Source organism: Columba livia, chromosome 4 (genome assembly GCF_036013475.1).
Source record: "Columba livia isolate bColLiv1 breed racing homer chromosome 4, bColLiv1.pat.W.v2, whole genome shotgun sequence".
Taxonomy (NCBI): Eukaryota; Metazoa; Chordata; class Aves; order Columbiformes; family Columbidae; genus Columba; species Columba livia.
In genome coordinates, this window is record NC_088605.1 from 72236392 (window position 1) to 72253796 (window position 17405).

At 38.6% G+C, this 17405-nt stretch overlaps 1 long non-coding RNA gene across 14 annotated transcripts in view; it reads right to left on the reverse strand.

The window, feature by feature from the left end:
* Positions 1-17405, reverse strand: part of LOC110356335 (uncharacterized) — a 154598-nt gene that overhangs the window by 64025 nt on the left and 73168 nt on the right. The window lies entirely within an intron of this gene.

A 17405-nucleotide genomic window follows, 5' to 3' on the forward strand; every position in this document is an offset into this window, starting at 1 on the left:
TATGAATATAAACTGCTGTTTTCCTTAATGCACCTCAGAGATTTGCCTCCTCTATCCAGTATCTTAGACTGAATTGGTCACAGATCTGTTATATAGAGTTGTCTACTCCATAAGATATCAGTAGCTTTTCAACCTATGGAACCACTTAAGGTGGAATCCTGAATCTTTAGGTTTATCTATGCTACAACTTCTACAAATATGTTCTCTTAAAAAAGTTAGGAACAGCCCAACAAAATTTCAGGAACATTGATTATGTGAGTTTTGCTTGCATATCTCCATTAAAAGCAGCTGCACCATTAAATATTATCTATTTCTGGTCCTGGCTTTCATTCGACAGACAAAGCCATTTTAGAACAATGTTCTGTTACTGATAACAATTTTATTCTATATGTTTTACTGATAAGACTTAAACCAGAGGATGACAGTGCATATTACAGGCAGTATATCAAAAAAATTGCAGATGACATTTTATCTGTTCACAGAATGCTTTGCACGTTTCTTTAACCAATTTTGAGAATCTAGTCGTCATCCTCTAAGTATTTTTCAAAATCTTATTTTAATGAAACACATTTAGAGGCGCATTTTAATGAAACACGTTTTACCTTTGCATGCACTGAAATCAAGTAGGGGTTTGCTGTGCTGCGTGCTCCCCTTACAAGAATCAAAGGCAGGAGACAATTTCACCACAAAAGCCATAAAACCACCTGCACTTCCAGTTGTCTATCTCATCCTTCTTTCATTTCCTCTGCCTGACAGCAGGCCACTCCATATGCCCCCAAGAAGAAAAATAAAGGTAAACTGTTTTCATCCTTTAAAATCAGGACTCAATTTTCTGTATGTTCCTATGCACTGGACTTTCAAAGCCTGATCAACCAACAGAAGGTCACCTTTTGCACTGATGCCCCTCTAGACAACTGGGTAGCAATTAAGCTACATAAGTTAAATATTTTTAAAGTGTAGTCATGGCTGTGATGTCGCCACCTATTTCCTTTCAAGCCTAAGAGCTGCTGGCCACATCTCTTCCATGTGAGGGGTGCAATGGTAAGGAAGGTCACCATCCTTGTCAGTTGGGAACCTCATACCTACCCTCTCAACCAACACAGAGTTGCAAGAAAGACAAGTATGACATCAGGTTCTAACTTTGCAAATGCTTTAGCACGTGTCTAACTAACCAAAGGCAACTACTCGAGGTTTTGCAGGATCAGGGCTGACTACAGGCAAAACGTGATCACAATCTACCCACAGGCAGTGTGCACAGGACCAAGCCTACCACAGTTTGAACAATACACAGACCTTTATTTCCTCCCAAGTCACACCCCGAATACAGATATGACTTAGAAGACACACATTTTCTCTCCTTATATGGAGCCTGATAAATCTGAAATGAAGTACAGGAATTTTATTTTAATAACATATTTGAAACTTTATTGTTCCAGTAAAATTCCTTCCTGTTCCATTTGCAATTAATTACAGTTGCAGATAGGAAAATTCTAAATAAAAGTAGCAAAAAGATTTAAAAGATAAAAATAATGAAAATATTTCCAAACAAGCCCAGTGTCAGACAGAAAAATTTTGTAAACACTCTTATAAAAAGCTTTTTGCAAACACTTTATAAAACCGGACAATGCCCTCACTTTCATTACTTCCATACTGCAATGTCCGCAATGAATGGACCTCTGCTTCTTAAGAAGCTAATCATGACTTATGAAGATCTACTAAAAGATAAAACTTAATCAGTGAATAAAAATGAGAAGAGACACAAGGATGACAAACAGGAACTTTACAGGATGCAATAAAACAGATACATACTTGCATTGCTCAGACAGGACTTCCACAGGGAGTGCACAATATCATCATCAATTTAAATTGGGAACAAGATCAGACCGACATGCAGAATTTTTACAGATCCCACCTTCTGCAGAAACTTCCCAGAAAATTATTTCTTTCCTAGGCAAACTGGTAAACTGTGTATGGTACGTCTCAATTTGGGACAGTTCTCTGGTATAATCTTTGTCTCCAGTCACCAAATATGAAAGATATGTAGAGCTTATTTATGAAGGTCGCTATATTCATGATAACCATACTTTATAACATGCACCTATCAGTTTTTATAGCAAGTATATTATAACTCCACCCAACCTTCATTATAAAGTCTTCAGTTTCTCTTATTGTAGGTCCATAGGACCTAATCAAACTCCAGGAAAGAAAGTTATCATATGATTTCTGTAAAGAATTAACAAAAACCCCAAAACATCCAAAAGCTCACTGCTGAACACACCAAATGAACTAAATAATGGGAAACACATTTACAATGTCCTTTAATGGTAAGCCTATCCAATTTGTGATTTAAGAGGTCAAACTATTGGTTATTTTTGCATTCCTGGTAATTTAAGAAGCAGCAGACTGGGAAATGTGCACTCACAGGCCTTATAAAACTGCCTTCCTTATTTTGAATAATAGACATCTATTGTAAAAAGCTTACTAGTGGAAAAGTCCCCCTCCACGTTTATGCGCTTTGGCTGGCGAGCCCGCTGCCCGTGAGGCTCGCAATGAAGAACGAGAGTTTAAAGAGACAAAAGAAATCCGCCACAGAAAACCCTGCCACCCGTGTGTCCGGAAAATATGAATTGCTCCACGAGTTGGGACAACAAGAATTGCTGACACCAGATGGTAACATTCCCTGCGAGAGTACTGCACCATGCTCTTGTGCTGAGAGTGAGGGTTATTCTCAAAGGCCTAAGACTAAGCCTAATAATTGGGCAAGCAAGAGGAAGGAAACAAGATGGGAACACAGCTACAGCTCTCGGCTGGAACAGCCCCAAAGACTTCTGCCCCCATTGCACCAGCACAGGCTTCAGCCAGCCCACCCACAGAAACCACCAGTCTGGCTTTACTCGGGCTTAACACTGTTTTATTAATATAAGACTTGAGGACTGTTACATTGTCTTCCGTGGATTACACCCTTCTATATATAAAAGGAAACTGAGGCAAATCACAACACGTCTATAAAATAAATGAAATTTTAAAACTGTATTAAATGCTTGATTTATTTTCCTACTCAAGGAGGATCACAAAAATAACTAAGACAACAAGCAAGCACCCAAGCCATGTTCTAAAAAGGTAGTTGCAGCTCTAAGAAAAAGTTCCCCAAACCGCTTAGCTGTTTTCAGGGAATGGAAGTTGACTGGGGAAATAAAAGAGCCATTAAGTGATTTTATTCGCCTTCTCATTGTCAGTTTAGGGGGACAGCCAGCATTTCATAATCTGGTTACACAGCGTTATCATTCAATGAATAGCGCTAGTTGGAACATTTCTGTGTAAATTTCATTTAGTCACGTACAAAATGGACATTGCTCATTTAAGGTTTTGTATTTCAAAATGAACTGAATCTAATAGGTTGGTGGTTAGGACAGTAACTTGAGGTGTGAAACAGCAAATTTCAGCTCCATGCACTGCCTACTTAGGGTTGATCCAGCTTCAGAAGCAGCAATCTGCCTGAGATAACCAGAAGGATCAGCAGGAAATGGAGCTATGCTCACCCTGTATCTACATAGCTACACATTTAAAGTCAGTCTTATTCTTCAAAAAACAAAGCAAATGGATTCTGTGTTCATCTTTAGGCCTTTTCCAGGCCAAATAGCAATATAATTTTAATGTAATGGTTGACAAAGCTGAAACTGGAGCACAAGGTAATTTCAGCAAGATCAGAATCACTCAGACTCTGAAGTCACAAAAGAAATTCCGTCCATGAGAGCTGAGTCAAAACACAGCCCATGTTGTCTCCTGCTTGGTGCAAGAGAAGAGGTAAACAGCACTATTACATCCTTAACTTCAGCAAATGCCAAGGCTGTTATTGCCTTCTGCGCATTTTAAATTGGGATCAAAAAAAGCGCTGCTCTTCAGTCAGTTACTTTTCACTTTTCTGCTTTAACCTTGACCTCTATCATCAACCTTGGCCTCTGAGAATAGACTGTGCACCCAGGAGGACTGTTTGTTTCTTCCAACCTTATTAGCTCATCTAATGATACCTCCCCCGCTTAATAAAGTCAGATTAGCTAAGACACAAAAACTAAACCAAACCCAAACCTCAGTGGTCTCTTGGGTGGGCTCACATGCCTGTCTGTGGGGACCTGTATCTCTGAATGGTGGGGAACGCCTGCTTGAGTTGTGCTTCTTTTAATGTTGGTAGGTTGCATGGAGGAAGAGCATGCCAGCAGAGGAAGACCTGTCACGATGCACCCATTGCTTTTGCAGGGGATGAATCAGGAATATCTTTTTCCTGGACTTTTCTTTTAAGCCTAACAAGAAAGCCAAGCGAGATGAGATTCAAATTGTGTTTATCAGGCAAATATTAACAAAGTACCTAAAGTCTTTTCATAGTTAAACAGAAGATATTTCATAAGTATTTTATGCTTTTTCACAATACTATATTTTTGGGTGGAGGTGGGTACACTGGACTAAGCAAAAGATTTCCCAAAGTGGTTAAACAATCTGTCATAATGTAAAGAGATGGTGTAGTAATTTGATATACATAAAATAACCTAAACAGATCATGAGATTATAAATCCTCAAACTACTAATACCTGAAGTAGATGTCTTTGTTATACAGAAAGTGTGGATAAAGATAAAAACATTCACTTGCTGTTGCCCAAGTAATGCACAAGTTGTTCTTAAAGTAAAAGCTCACATCTAGAAAGTGTGGTCTGGCGTTATCTTTCTGCAGATTAAACTGCACTGGTTCCTTTCTTTGACTCCAAAGGAAAAGGAGACGTAATTCCACCTGTTCTGCGCAGCACCAGCCAGCCTGTGTCAAGCATCACTGAGAAATACGCTAAGGTTATACCCATTATTTCCAACTGCAAGTACAGTGGGCAGGAAGCTGAGAGACCCACACTTTGTATTCACTACTCATTCACCAGTAAAACAAAGCTCAATGTCAATTTACTAGCTGCTCCAGGACAGACAGAAAAAGAAATGTATTCCATGCCTGCTAAGTGGAGAGTTGACCATTGCTTTGTGCTCTCAGTACATCTAATGTGTTCCAGTTCCCCTGACCCCACAAAAATTTACAGTCAAACCCAGTACAATCTCAGTCAAGATAACTTTCTCCAAGCTGCATCTGCAGAAATGAAATTAGCAGCAATATATTCTTTGCCTCAAAGGACTGCGCTGAGTCTTCATTAGTCGAGTTTGTAGAGGATTAGAGATCACTGGATAGGAGTTCTGCACAAGTGCAAGGCGTTACAACATTACATACTGCAAAACTTTGTTGAGCTGCAATTTTTGTGGTAGCCTGGGGATTGTCATGGTCAGAATCAATCATGTCACTCTGTACTTTTGGTTATTAAGTAAAATAAACAGATCAAACTACTTGGTTTTAATGAGGTACATAAGTTTTACTAGTCATTTTGTTCACCCCGTAATTGCTGTCCCTCTCTCTTCTGCTGTCCTCATTTAGGATCAGAGAGCCTTTCAGTCTGGCAAGGACTTTGGGAGGTCACCCTCCTGCACAAAGCAGTGCCAGCTCTGAATTAACATCACATTGCCCAAGGCTTTCTCCAACTCAGTCTCCTCTAAGGACGGAGACCACATGGCATCTCTGGTCAAGTGCTTGACTCTCATAGTAAAAGCCTTTTTTCTGTGGCAAATGGGAACCTGTCCTGTTTCAATTTATGCTCACTGTCTCTCCTCCTCAAGCACCTCCTTCACGAGACTGGTGGCATTTTCTCAGTAGCTTCCTTGTAGGCACTGGCTGCTATGGGGTTCTCCAGGGCTGCCCCTCTTCCAGGCTCAACAAGCCCAGGTCCCTCTGCTGCCACTCCCAGAGCACCTGCCCCAGTGCTCCCATCATCCTGGTGGCTCTCAGCTGAACTTGCTCTAGTCTATTAACATCTTTCTTGTCCCAAAGCCCCAAAGGAGGACACAAGTACTCCAGATGTGGTGTAATGAGTGCTGAGTAAAGTTGTTTCTTTCAATCTTCGCCTCAAAAGCAATCTAGCAGTTCCAACATCGAGGGTCACTAGCTTCAAAGCGAGAATCACAGAGAACAACTGCAAAAAATTCCCACTGAAACAGTTTAAAATATTTCAGCCCTTTAATGAACTTACCCCTGGAGAACTGTTTCAAATGCAATAGGCTGAATTTCAGCAAGAGATTATTTTGAGTTAACAATTTTATTAATTTTTTTTAAGAAATCCAAACCTCGCTCTAAAGCCTGATCGTTTCTCTGTATACAAGTGCACATACTCACCGTGACATTTATGCTACGAGTGGTGGAGCCACTTCTACAGAAGACTTTTGACCAACTCACTTTGCCAAGTTTACCAGCTAGAAACACCTCAGTCTGTCCTGATCCTTGAGCACCATTAAGTCAGTCGCCATTTCTCATATCCTGTCTGATTTATGGTTTACCTCCAGGGCAAAGACTTCAACAATTGACTTTGGGTTTGGGCCTACAATCTGACATATGTTAAACATTACCTAATTTTCAGGTGTTGTGGGGTATAGGAACTGCACAAAGTATTACTTTTTTAGATCCATGACTGAAGTTATTTTTAATAAGACTTTGTTTGATTTCTCAGCATTTTGGACTATTTGTTTTCATTACGCTTGTAATACATTTCTGGCAACTGCACATGCTTTCCCACATATGACAGGAAGATTATGAATGGCTTGATCATACCGAATGATTTATAAATCTGTTAATTAGCATCATGGATCACTTATTTTAATCCTAAGGCTTAGCTGAGCTATATATTGGCACAGTGAACAAAGGAAACAAACTTATCTGAAAATAATAGTTACATTTTTCATTTAGTTTTAATATAAGCTGAAATTAAATCCTTGTCTGTTCCCTTGGTACAATTCTAGGACTAATCAGGGTGGGACACAAGTGTGAATTGGAAATACCTGTCATTGATTTCAAAGGTATTGGGTACCTTCTACAATTGAACCTTAGCCTTTGTGCTCAGTATCTCAGAGTCTCTTTTTAATTACGTAAGATCAATTTCTAAAAGTTATTTATAGTGGCAAGAATAACGAAGGTTTGCAATAACATGATGTAACACTGATACCTCTACACAGCAGCCCCTTTCCCTTGCTGAATTACAAATGCACATTAAAATTTCCTGTCATTTAAAAATAATCTTTAGAAGGAATATTCTTGCTATCCAGAGACTCTGTCTCTATCTGCCCCCTGACTTGTCTGGGCTTCAGTACAGCAGTTTCCATCTTCTCTGCCAGACTGCCTGGGTGTCAGCAGAGCAAATGTTTGCTAGTTCTGCTTTCATTTTTTATGTCTGGTAGTTTCTCAAAAGATCATCCTTCTCAGCAGCTTGGTTGGCAGCTGAATCAGTCATTTTAACAAAAGTAAATACTGTGTTTTACCTTAATTCAACCTTGAAAACATTCAGTCTTGAAAATCTTGAATTAAGTTTTGGAACAAATGAATTAGTTTTCCTGATTTTTTTTTTTTCTTGAGAAAGGAGGCTGGAAGGTCACAAATGAGGAACAGGTTGGGAATGTCAACTCAGAAGTCTTAAGTATAGCAAAGAGTCTCTACCAAAAGGATGTTCTAACAGGAATCATAGAATCATTCAGTTTGGAAAAGAACTTCAAGATCATTGAGTCCAACTATAACCCAACCTAATTTCAGCACTAAACCACGTCCCTAAGAACATCGTCTAAACGCCTTTTAAACACCTCCAGGGATGGTGACTCCACCACTGCCCTGGGCAGCCTGTTCCTCCTTGCCTATTCAAACTGAAAGAGAGAAGCAGAAAACTGGTTATTTAGGCTATTTATGTGTTTTGTTTTATTTTCCTCAGATTCTGCATCTTTCCTTTCCCTGAATCCACAATACCTGTAGGATTTTAAGAAATTAAGTTTTCTTTGACACACTACATTTCACATATGGCCGATACTGAAACGTAACTTTAAATAATCATTTTCTCATGTGGTTATTGTCTTGTGCGCAGAAACTGGCTATGAACAGCCTATTTGAAAGGCAGGCACATCTCCCTACTACTGTTAACATCACACTAGGAATGTCAGGAGCAGAATTCTTTTGTACCATTTGAAACTGCCTAATTTATTTCCTAAATGCTAGGAACTGGTGATGAATTTCAATCATCAAAAAGCAATTTAGCATGCCACATAGTGTGCTCTATTGCTTTACTAGGAACACACCTGGAAAGCACATTTTGCCTTAAGCTTTAACTTAAAAAAATTAGTGCAATGCATAGGCTATTGCTTTATCTAGCACTAGTTTCATAGGCTGTACAATGTTTACAATTTTAATGATATTTTCTCGAGCCACATGAAGAAACAATATATTGGAAATGCTTGGTATTACTCTCTAAATGAAACAACTTTACCCATTGGCATTGCAATTTTTTCTTAGAGCTGTGAGAGCTAGCAAAGCGCTACAAACATTCACAAAGAAGGTATCTAATCCAGTGTTCGTACAAATAGAGATTACACACTCAAGCCAAAGAATGTGTCAATCATAATACTGGAAATATAACAAGTTTACTTTTTAATTCACTGCACATGAAAACTCTTTACAGTGTGTTTCATATCACTGCTTCTCATCCCAATTATCAAATATCCTTTCTTTCCCTATTCACTACAAGCATGAACACTATAAGCAAAACCGCAGGTGTTTGCCAAAGAAGTTACTTCATTGTGGATATCAGTTCATAGTTTCAAAATTAATATTTACTTTGGCTTGCCTTAGGCTTTTGTTTTTGTTTTCCCTGACCATTTAAGACAGACTTGTACAGAGTCGCCTCAAGCCAGCGTGCAACGCTGCTCTCAAACTACAACGGAAAGAAACAAAATCCCATCAACGCTAATCAGGTTTGCCCTGTAAAGAGCTTTCAGGTGGTTTGGTTTGGTTCTGGTTTTCCCCCCTTCTCTTTTTCCCAAATGAATTCTTGGCAGCATCTCTAGTAGAGCTGGTTTGTTAGCTTCGGCTACATCAAGTTAAAGCTAAAGAAAACTCCTTGACTGACAATTACAAGGTAATTTTGAGGTGAGTAGATTCTATTTGTTTGCTTATATGGTGTGGGAAATGATAAACAGAATGGGAGTACAAAACCATACAAACTCGAGTCTAACTGGAAAGTGTTGTGATGTTTTGCTTTCATTTTTTAATTTCACAGCTCATTTGACAGTCACAGCATATAGAAATTACTAGCAACATCAACGTATTGCTAACAACATTTGTGGCTTTCAGAAAATCATGGATTTTCTTATATTTAAAACACTTTGCCAATTTATCAACACATCAGCCACCTGCTAAACCACCAATGTAGCATTAAAACTGACAAATCGCCTTTCACCCAAATTTCCCTTAAACAGGTCAATTCATTGACTACTATTGGTCCTCAGAGTAGAAGAAACATCAGGTGAAACTATAGACAGAGCTGGGAAGAAGCAGGTGTAGCATATGTCAGATACCTGACTAATTCAAATGAGATCTTTCAGTCGAACTGCTGTGTGATCACATACAGATGTGTGATCACATCTCTTCCTGCATCATCACTAGAAATACTGTATTTAGTCATTAACCCTTTGCCTATTAGGTGGCATTTCCTGATGAAGGAAGGGTTAATGGCTCTCACATTAACACATGCAGTGAGCACCCATGAGTGACAGGTGAGGAGAGGGTTAAAATGAGTTTCTTTATGCATATGGTTCCTGTCTCAGCTGTGGTATCAGTTATAGGTCCCCCGGCCAAAGATAACAGCTAAAATATAACAGATGCTGGTGCTTCCACAGCTGAGGTGAAGTATTTCCTTTCATCCTTGCTAGTCACTGCAAATGTCCCAATTCTCTATTCACTGCAAATGTCAAGGGCACGAGCAGGTTATTACAATGCAAAATGAATGGACTGTTTAAATTGAGCCCACGCCTGCGCGCCGTGTGATGTTTCTCCAGTCCCAAGAGGTTAAAACTCAGAGCGGAGAAGACAACACTGCATTGCAAAGGCAATGGCTGGATGCTGAAAGCCGGGGTCCCTTCTAAGGGGGCACCAGTGGGGAAGAGGAGGTCAGTTGTCATCATCCAGGCCTTCCTGGCAAAGCCATCAGTGCAGAGCTGAGGTGCAAATATCTCCTCCCCGTGGCTATTGACAGTCTGTCTGGGCCCATCATTTTTTCAGCCCAATCAAAATAGGAGTGTTTCAATAAGTAGCCACCCCATGTGGACGTAAATACTGTAAAAGGAGCTAAAGCAGCTTCACGGAATTTGTACTTTACTAAGTATTTCCAGCATTTCATAACACTACCTAGCCCTCATTCATACTTTGCATTTTTACAGCCATTTTAATACATCTTAACCAGTAGGGTTGCGTGGGGTTGGATTTTGAGGTCGGTTTGTTTGTTTGTTTTGGTTTTTGTGTGTGTGTGTTGTTTGTTGTTTTTTAATACACACAATCACAAAATGTTTACGCATCTGAAACCTGGTCTACATAAAATGTTTTCCAAGCAAAGTTAATGAGCTTAGGGATGTACTATGCCAATAGTTCATTATACTGGCAACCAAGTTGCTCTTCACCAGTGGAGTTGAAATAACTTTGTAAGATACAGTGGTGGCACCGGCAGCAAATGTTTCCTCCTGTGCAAAAAAAAGGCCAAATGTTCAGTATGCATGCATAAATATATTCATACATCAGGAGAGTTGGGATATACATAGCTATACAAATTTGAAGAGCAACTTTTTTGTTGCTTTCCTGCACAGATGTTTGTATGAGTCCAGCTAGTCCTTCCTTTCCCTTCCCATAAAAGGAACCAAAACTGGTAACATTGCTACACCATTAAGAAATAAGAAAAACAAAACAAAACCCAAAAAACAACTTCAAGTGCAAGATGCCCATGGTAAATAGGAATGGAATGAGTATGTACAATTCCATAGTAATGATAGCCTGGGATAATATGGTCTTTGGTTATGCTCATGCATGCAGGTCTAGAGCGTGATCATACAGAGCTGCTATGCCAGGAATCAAGATGACATTAGAACACTGAGGTAAATAAAATTTCAGTAAAAAATGCTTAAAGAGAAAAAGGACAGTTTAAAGAAACAAGCAGAAACTAACAGGTTGTGGTGTCTATTTTCTTTATGTCAATCAAAGTGCATTTTTAGAAAAAATACACAGATTATAAAGTCTAGATTTCAGCGTAAAGCATTTTCCACTCTGAAATCACTTTGCCAAAAAGCCACAGAGATGCAATGGCAATGTGTACAATTCTGGATGTCTCAATACCATCTGACCACAGGTTTTTGCACGCATCTCAAATTCTGTTTTTGTTAAACACGCATCTTAATTGCTAACCCAAACTAACAGAAAAATTGTATATCCAGATAAACCAAACAAAATAATAAGACCATAAAAAGCCACTTAAAAAAATAAATCATGAAAGTCTAACATTCACTAAAACTAAGAAAATCCTACATTAAATGTAATGTTTGTTTAGTTGGAGAGGGCTGTGAAAGCTATAGATCAAGGTGGATCTGTGTGAATATATGTTAGCCTTATGCCTTCATTGGGACTACCTGTATAGAGAAGCTCCAGCCAGCATAAAATGTAGCTATCTGCTTTAGTATACTGACTCCAAAAGACCAACATTTCTTATGGAAAAGCATTCATTCAGCCTTAAAAGTCTCACTGACAAAAGTTTGGTTTTCCAAGTAATGGACACAGTTCTGTAAAAACCATCATCTTTCCAGGGAAGATACTGATAGGTCTAGAACACATAACAAATGAAAATCAAGAAGCAAATCTATATTTGTTCATATATATGTAACTGTGCCTTGCGGAAGGTACCAACCGTACTCCTCTCCAGGCTGGGCTGTGTGGCTCATGATACATCTGTTCCTCTCACCAAGAAGAATGGCCCTGATTTATCATGAATTTTGTAGTATGACCAAGAAACCAAATCCATAAAGGAGAAGAGAGCATGAAATAGCCAAAGTATTTTTTTCCACTTGCGAATTGGGCATTATTTCAGAAAAATCTATTAGTCAAAACATGAAATATTCTCAGCTTTGTTATTTTATTTTCTCTTTTGGCAATAAAATGACAAACTTCATTTTTTTTGGACAGACTGAATTACTTCCTATAGTTGTAGATTGACTGTGTTGGAGGCCATGTTATATGAGCTAAAGGAAATTTTGATTCAGAAGAGTAAAATCTCACCTTTCTTTCAGGAAAAGATTACCTCTTAAGTTACTCAGTAGAATTTAATCTGCGGGACAGGAAATCTGCTTCAAAACTTAGAATTTCTTAAAACCATATCAAGATGAAAGAAGGAAAGAAATGCAAGTGAATATTAATGCCAAAGGCTAAATATAATATCAAAAGCAAATAAGGTCAAAAAAGAAGTGAGTTTTTTCCTTCAATATTTAAGCCAGCATCTAGAAAAGGAGTTGTTGCAGGCCATTATGTTTATAATCAAGCACTTTAAAGGAAAATCTCAATTTGAACAGCCCCACTGAGATTTACCTGAATCTGTCAGAGAAACTAAGCTCTGAAAAGCAAACTTTAGTGACTCATTTTGATGAATTTTAGCTAAGATGACCAATAACGTAAAAGTCAACATTTTCATTTAATTATTTACTGGAGACAGGCAAAATAACACCCTTGCAGCTGCAACAATGCTGTTATATACGAGGCCACACAAGCTGCGATATGCTATATATAATTACTATAGGCTATTTTGTTGATAGTGTAGGGATATCAGAAAGGGAACAATATTTGAAATTGCTCAGAGGGGGTGACGAGGACTTGGCATTTTCCTTTCAAACAGACTGAGCAAAGCTGAGGAAGTTGAACATCTGCAAGTCCAGAGTTGGCAACTGAAGCAGTGAGTATTTCAGAGCAAACGGAGCACTGAACCATCTTTACAGCCACTCTGTTAATGATCATTAACTGTTGATCAAATACTTGCCCACTAATTGTGCCAGAATACTGAATTACATTACATCCTTGCAAACACAAAATCCAGTAATACCTGATGCTTCATCAGTGGCAATCACTGACAGGTAAAATGCAAAGTCTTAAATGCAAAGCATCCTTTCTGTGTTCCCAATGACACCTCCTCTTTCCCCTTTGAGTGACAGCTTGTTCGAATTTGGATCTCACAGTGTCATTGGGCTTGACAAATGTACTCAAAAGCGCTCCTTGCTACCTTATGGAAGCCTCAAGTAAAACCATCTCTTTTCCAAAACCAGGAGAACAACTGGAACTCTTGTACATTTATTCTTGAGAGAAGCCTGTTGTGGCAGACAGAGATGAACTGTCTTCCCCTTCCTCTTCTTCTTCTGTTTTTTTTTAAGCAACATGTGTTAAAGGTATTATTTCATAAAATATATGTTTATTATGCAGTTATCTCAGCCTGAAGGCTTATGGCTTTCCAGCATGTACAAAACAGTACATAACTATAATCCATAGAGACTCTGGGTTTATTTAAGTCTCTTGACTCCCAGCAAAAATACCAAAATAGCATAAGTACGTAGAAGGCTGCCTGAATGTAATAAACTTAAAAATAAACAAACATGACTCGTAAGTAAGCACAGAACAGCACTGTTGTCTAATTTAAGTTCCAAAGCATACTATCTCTATCCAGATACTGGTAAGAGCTATTCACATGGCTGTAATCTTACTAGTTTCAACCATGTTTTCTGAATAAATCATGTAACCATATAAAAATATTTTAATAGCCAGATGTACTTTGGTTCCTCAATCATCTGATGTAGTAAGAAACATCTGGTAAGGAGCCTGTCCAGAGAAGTACAACTTGCCTCCCCGCAACAAACATACGTCCACATCCACACAAGGAGATACCTTCCAGCCTCAAATATGCAGGTCTACCTCTAGGTATTACATCTGCTCATGTTTAATGATTCTCTGTGGTTCAATATTTAACTATTTTAGCATTCAGTCATACAGACGACTGCATGTGCTTTTGTATTCAGCAAACTACCACAAGGAAAAAATGATAAAGAATGATATTCTTTACTGATTGTATCTCAACCAAATACTCCGTCAAGGAACCAAACCAGATGTCAGCTTCTGAATCTCAGGAGGTGGATGTAGGGGGGACCTTCTGCAAAAGCCAAGTAGGTTTTCACACTTAACACTTGTACAAGGAGCTTTCAATGCTCCCATTGTTGAAGCTGATGCACATGGAGAGGTAAGTGCTGTATTTGCAAGAATTCTATCGCATCCAGTTTTAGTTCTCTGCACAAACCATTAGTGTTTTCCCAGGAAAATGTGGATCTTAAAAGGAAAAAACAAATTGGAAAGATGTTGGAGAATGTAACAATCTTTTGAAAATGGATTTCGCAGCTCGGACAACACTATAGCACTTCATCCTGGATGAAAAAATGAGACATGATCACTGAAATCTAATTTCTCCAGCCTAATTTGCACCAATATAACAATTGGCTCCATTCTTCTTCAGAAAAATCATAGTGACAGAGGCCACTTCAATTTGTGGTTTTATTGGTATAATAGATAATTTATCTGATGGTCACTTATTCAAAGGAATTCTTGTTTTGTTCACTGAAGTGTGATAGGATGTTTTCTGGGATTTTTTGGTTAATACTGTTTTTATCAATCCCTGGAAGGAAGGCTCAATATACTTGCAGTATTTCCATTATTTGCACGCATTACACTGATGCAACTCTGTTCAGACCTTTATGAATAAACACTTGTTTTTCAAAGAATAAGCAGTGTGATCCTTGGTTACTGCCAAGCTGATAATTGCAAACAACTACTAAGGAATCCCAGCTATACAGTGGAAATAATTTCTTTTTATTTTGCATAGAAGTTTGTCTCTGTTACTGAGACCTACCAGACTGATATTCCCTGTTAAAGGACTGAGAGCCAAGACTGTGCAGCCTTAGGACAAATAACTAATGTGCCCCTTGATAAACACTTCAGTGTAAATAGTAAATAGTAGGGTATGATGACTAGACCAGATGATACAGAAGTAACAATGCAGATCTTCTTTTTAGAAAGAGTATCAGAGAAACTAAACCAGAACGATGGAGTCAAGTAGTTTTCAGTAGTTATTTTATAGTCTAAGTAATAACAATAAAGACTATTTCCTATCGCATAGTAAACTAAGAGAAACTCTTCTAAACCTTTTGCGTATTTTTCCTCCACTCGAGCAGCAGTTGCTATCATATTGCCACTGGATATCCAATTTTAACATGGAGTAGATAAAACTCCATGAAAATGAACTCAAGGGGTTAACCAATATTAGTAAGGGTAAAAAATTAACAATGTAATAAAAGCAGATTACAGGTAATGTTTAGGCAATAGCAATAACAAAAATGCAAAGTATTTTCCTTGAAGACAGTTCTTATCCAAAAAAACAGTAAGAAGTCTCCAAAATCAGTAAGTCGTAATCCCACAGGTGGTAGCACCGTCCCTGTGGCTCCTCAGCCAAGCTCACAAACGTTTCAGACAGCTAGTGCACTTTATCTTATCTGATAAGGTAATTCATTTTCTAGACAAAAGAGACACAGAAAATCTAATCCACTGGACTTCACGGAAGCATTTGATATGGTGCCATTGGGGAAGTTACTAATTCAGCTGGTAAAAGTGGAGATTAGCACTGTAAAAGAGATAGTGGACTTGACTACTAATTGTCAAGTATTGAAACTATGAGGCCAAAAGGAAGTTCCTAGTACAACTCCCCAAGAGTTCAGTCTTAGAGTTGATTGGTTTCATATAGTGACATTTTCACAAACAGGAATGATTGACTAGCGAGCCTTCTAGCAGCATAGGTGCAGGATAGACAAGATTAAAAAAAAAAAGGCAAAAAAGCAGAAAATCAGGAACAGGATAACTAGATTTCTACTGTGATAGCTGCACAGATTGAAATGGCAGAGGGCAGAATGATCTGGCTACATTTTGCAAACACAGGGTGAATCTCATGGGTTTATGCCATCTAACTCTGGATGCGCCTTGAGGAATTTCCAGCAGGCACAAACATTTGTGTCTGGGTACAAAACACTAACAAGGCCTCTTTTGGAAGACTGCGTACAATTACAGTCAGGCAAGCTCATAAAACATTTATTTAAACCAGAACAGAGCTACCAGAACAAATAAGAGAACATAGAGTGAGGATGTCAAAAAACAGGGTGGTTTATCCAGCTTACTTAAAAAATATCCCACTCCCATATGAACATTTTTCCTTCAGTTGCCTCAGGCCAGCGCAGGGCTGGTAACTCAGCCTCACCTGGCCAAACCAGCGAGCCCACATCCTTCATGGGCATAACGGGAACCTCAGCTACTCGCATCGCCTGCAGGCTACTAAATATTAAGAACAGCTTGCCAAAAAAAAGGCATGGAAAAGATGCAGGTTTCTGAAGAACCTGCTACCTTGTACCTGGTATGTAACTCTGTCCTCATCTTTATGGAGCCAGCAAATGTCCCATGGGTAGGGACGTCTTTCAATACATTATGTTGCTCAAAGCCCCCTCCAGTCTGACCTTGAACATGTCTAATTATGGGGCATCTACAACTTCTCTGGGCAACCTATTCCAGTGTCTCACCATCCTTGTTGTAAAAAAAAAAAAAACAAACAGCAGAAAGACCACGTAATCATAGTCCAGGTAAGAAAGTGGTAGAGATCCTGCTGGGAAGAAAACTGTGCACCTTCAGGAAGTCTTCTGGGATTTCCTCATGTTCTGTCAATCCGTTTCACATCCGACTAGCACAGCTAGAGATAAACCCACAAAACAGCTCTACTTTGATTGCTTTTTTATCATTCTACATTTTAGGCTCAGGAAAGTTTGTCCTGTCAGGCCCTAAAGAAATGCAAGCATTTTTTCCCTTTTGGACCGTAACATCCTGCCCCTCCCATTTCTTTTTATGTTCCCTGTGTTTTATTCTTATTATATCTATCTAGCCCTAATACATGGAATCTCATTTTGCAGTCTTTTCTCATATGATACTCTACTCATTTAGTAGCAGGTTCAGATGCCCAAAGGGATGCAGAAGAAATTCAATAGTATATACTAGTTTTTTATATGGCGTCTGACAAAACTGTGATTGTTTTTTCTTCATTTTCAAAACAGAATAACACCTACAGCCAACTATTTTTTGAGCCTTTACTCAAATAAGTAAACAGTTCCATGTACGCACTGACAGTTTAAGCACTCATGAAAACAAAGATTTAGTGAGTCAATGGAGACCCCCCAAGACACCAATTTCTAAATGAAATCTTTGGGGAATACCAGTGCAGAATGATGGAAAGACATGACCAACTAATGCACACTTTCAAGTCACTCACATGTTCATATACTTTCATAGTTACCTAAAACAAAGTTTGTTTTAACCCAGATGATATAATAAACTCTAAAATAAAATACCCCTCCAAATTGCAGTG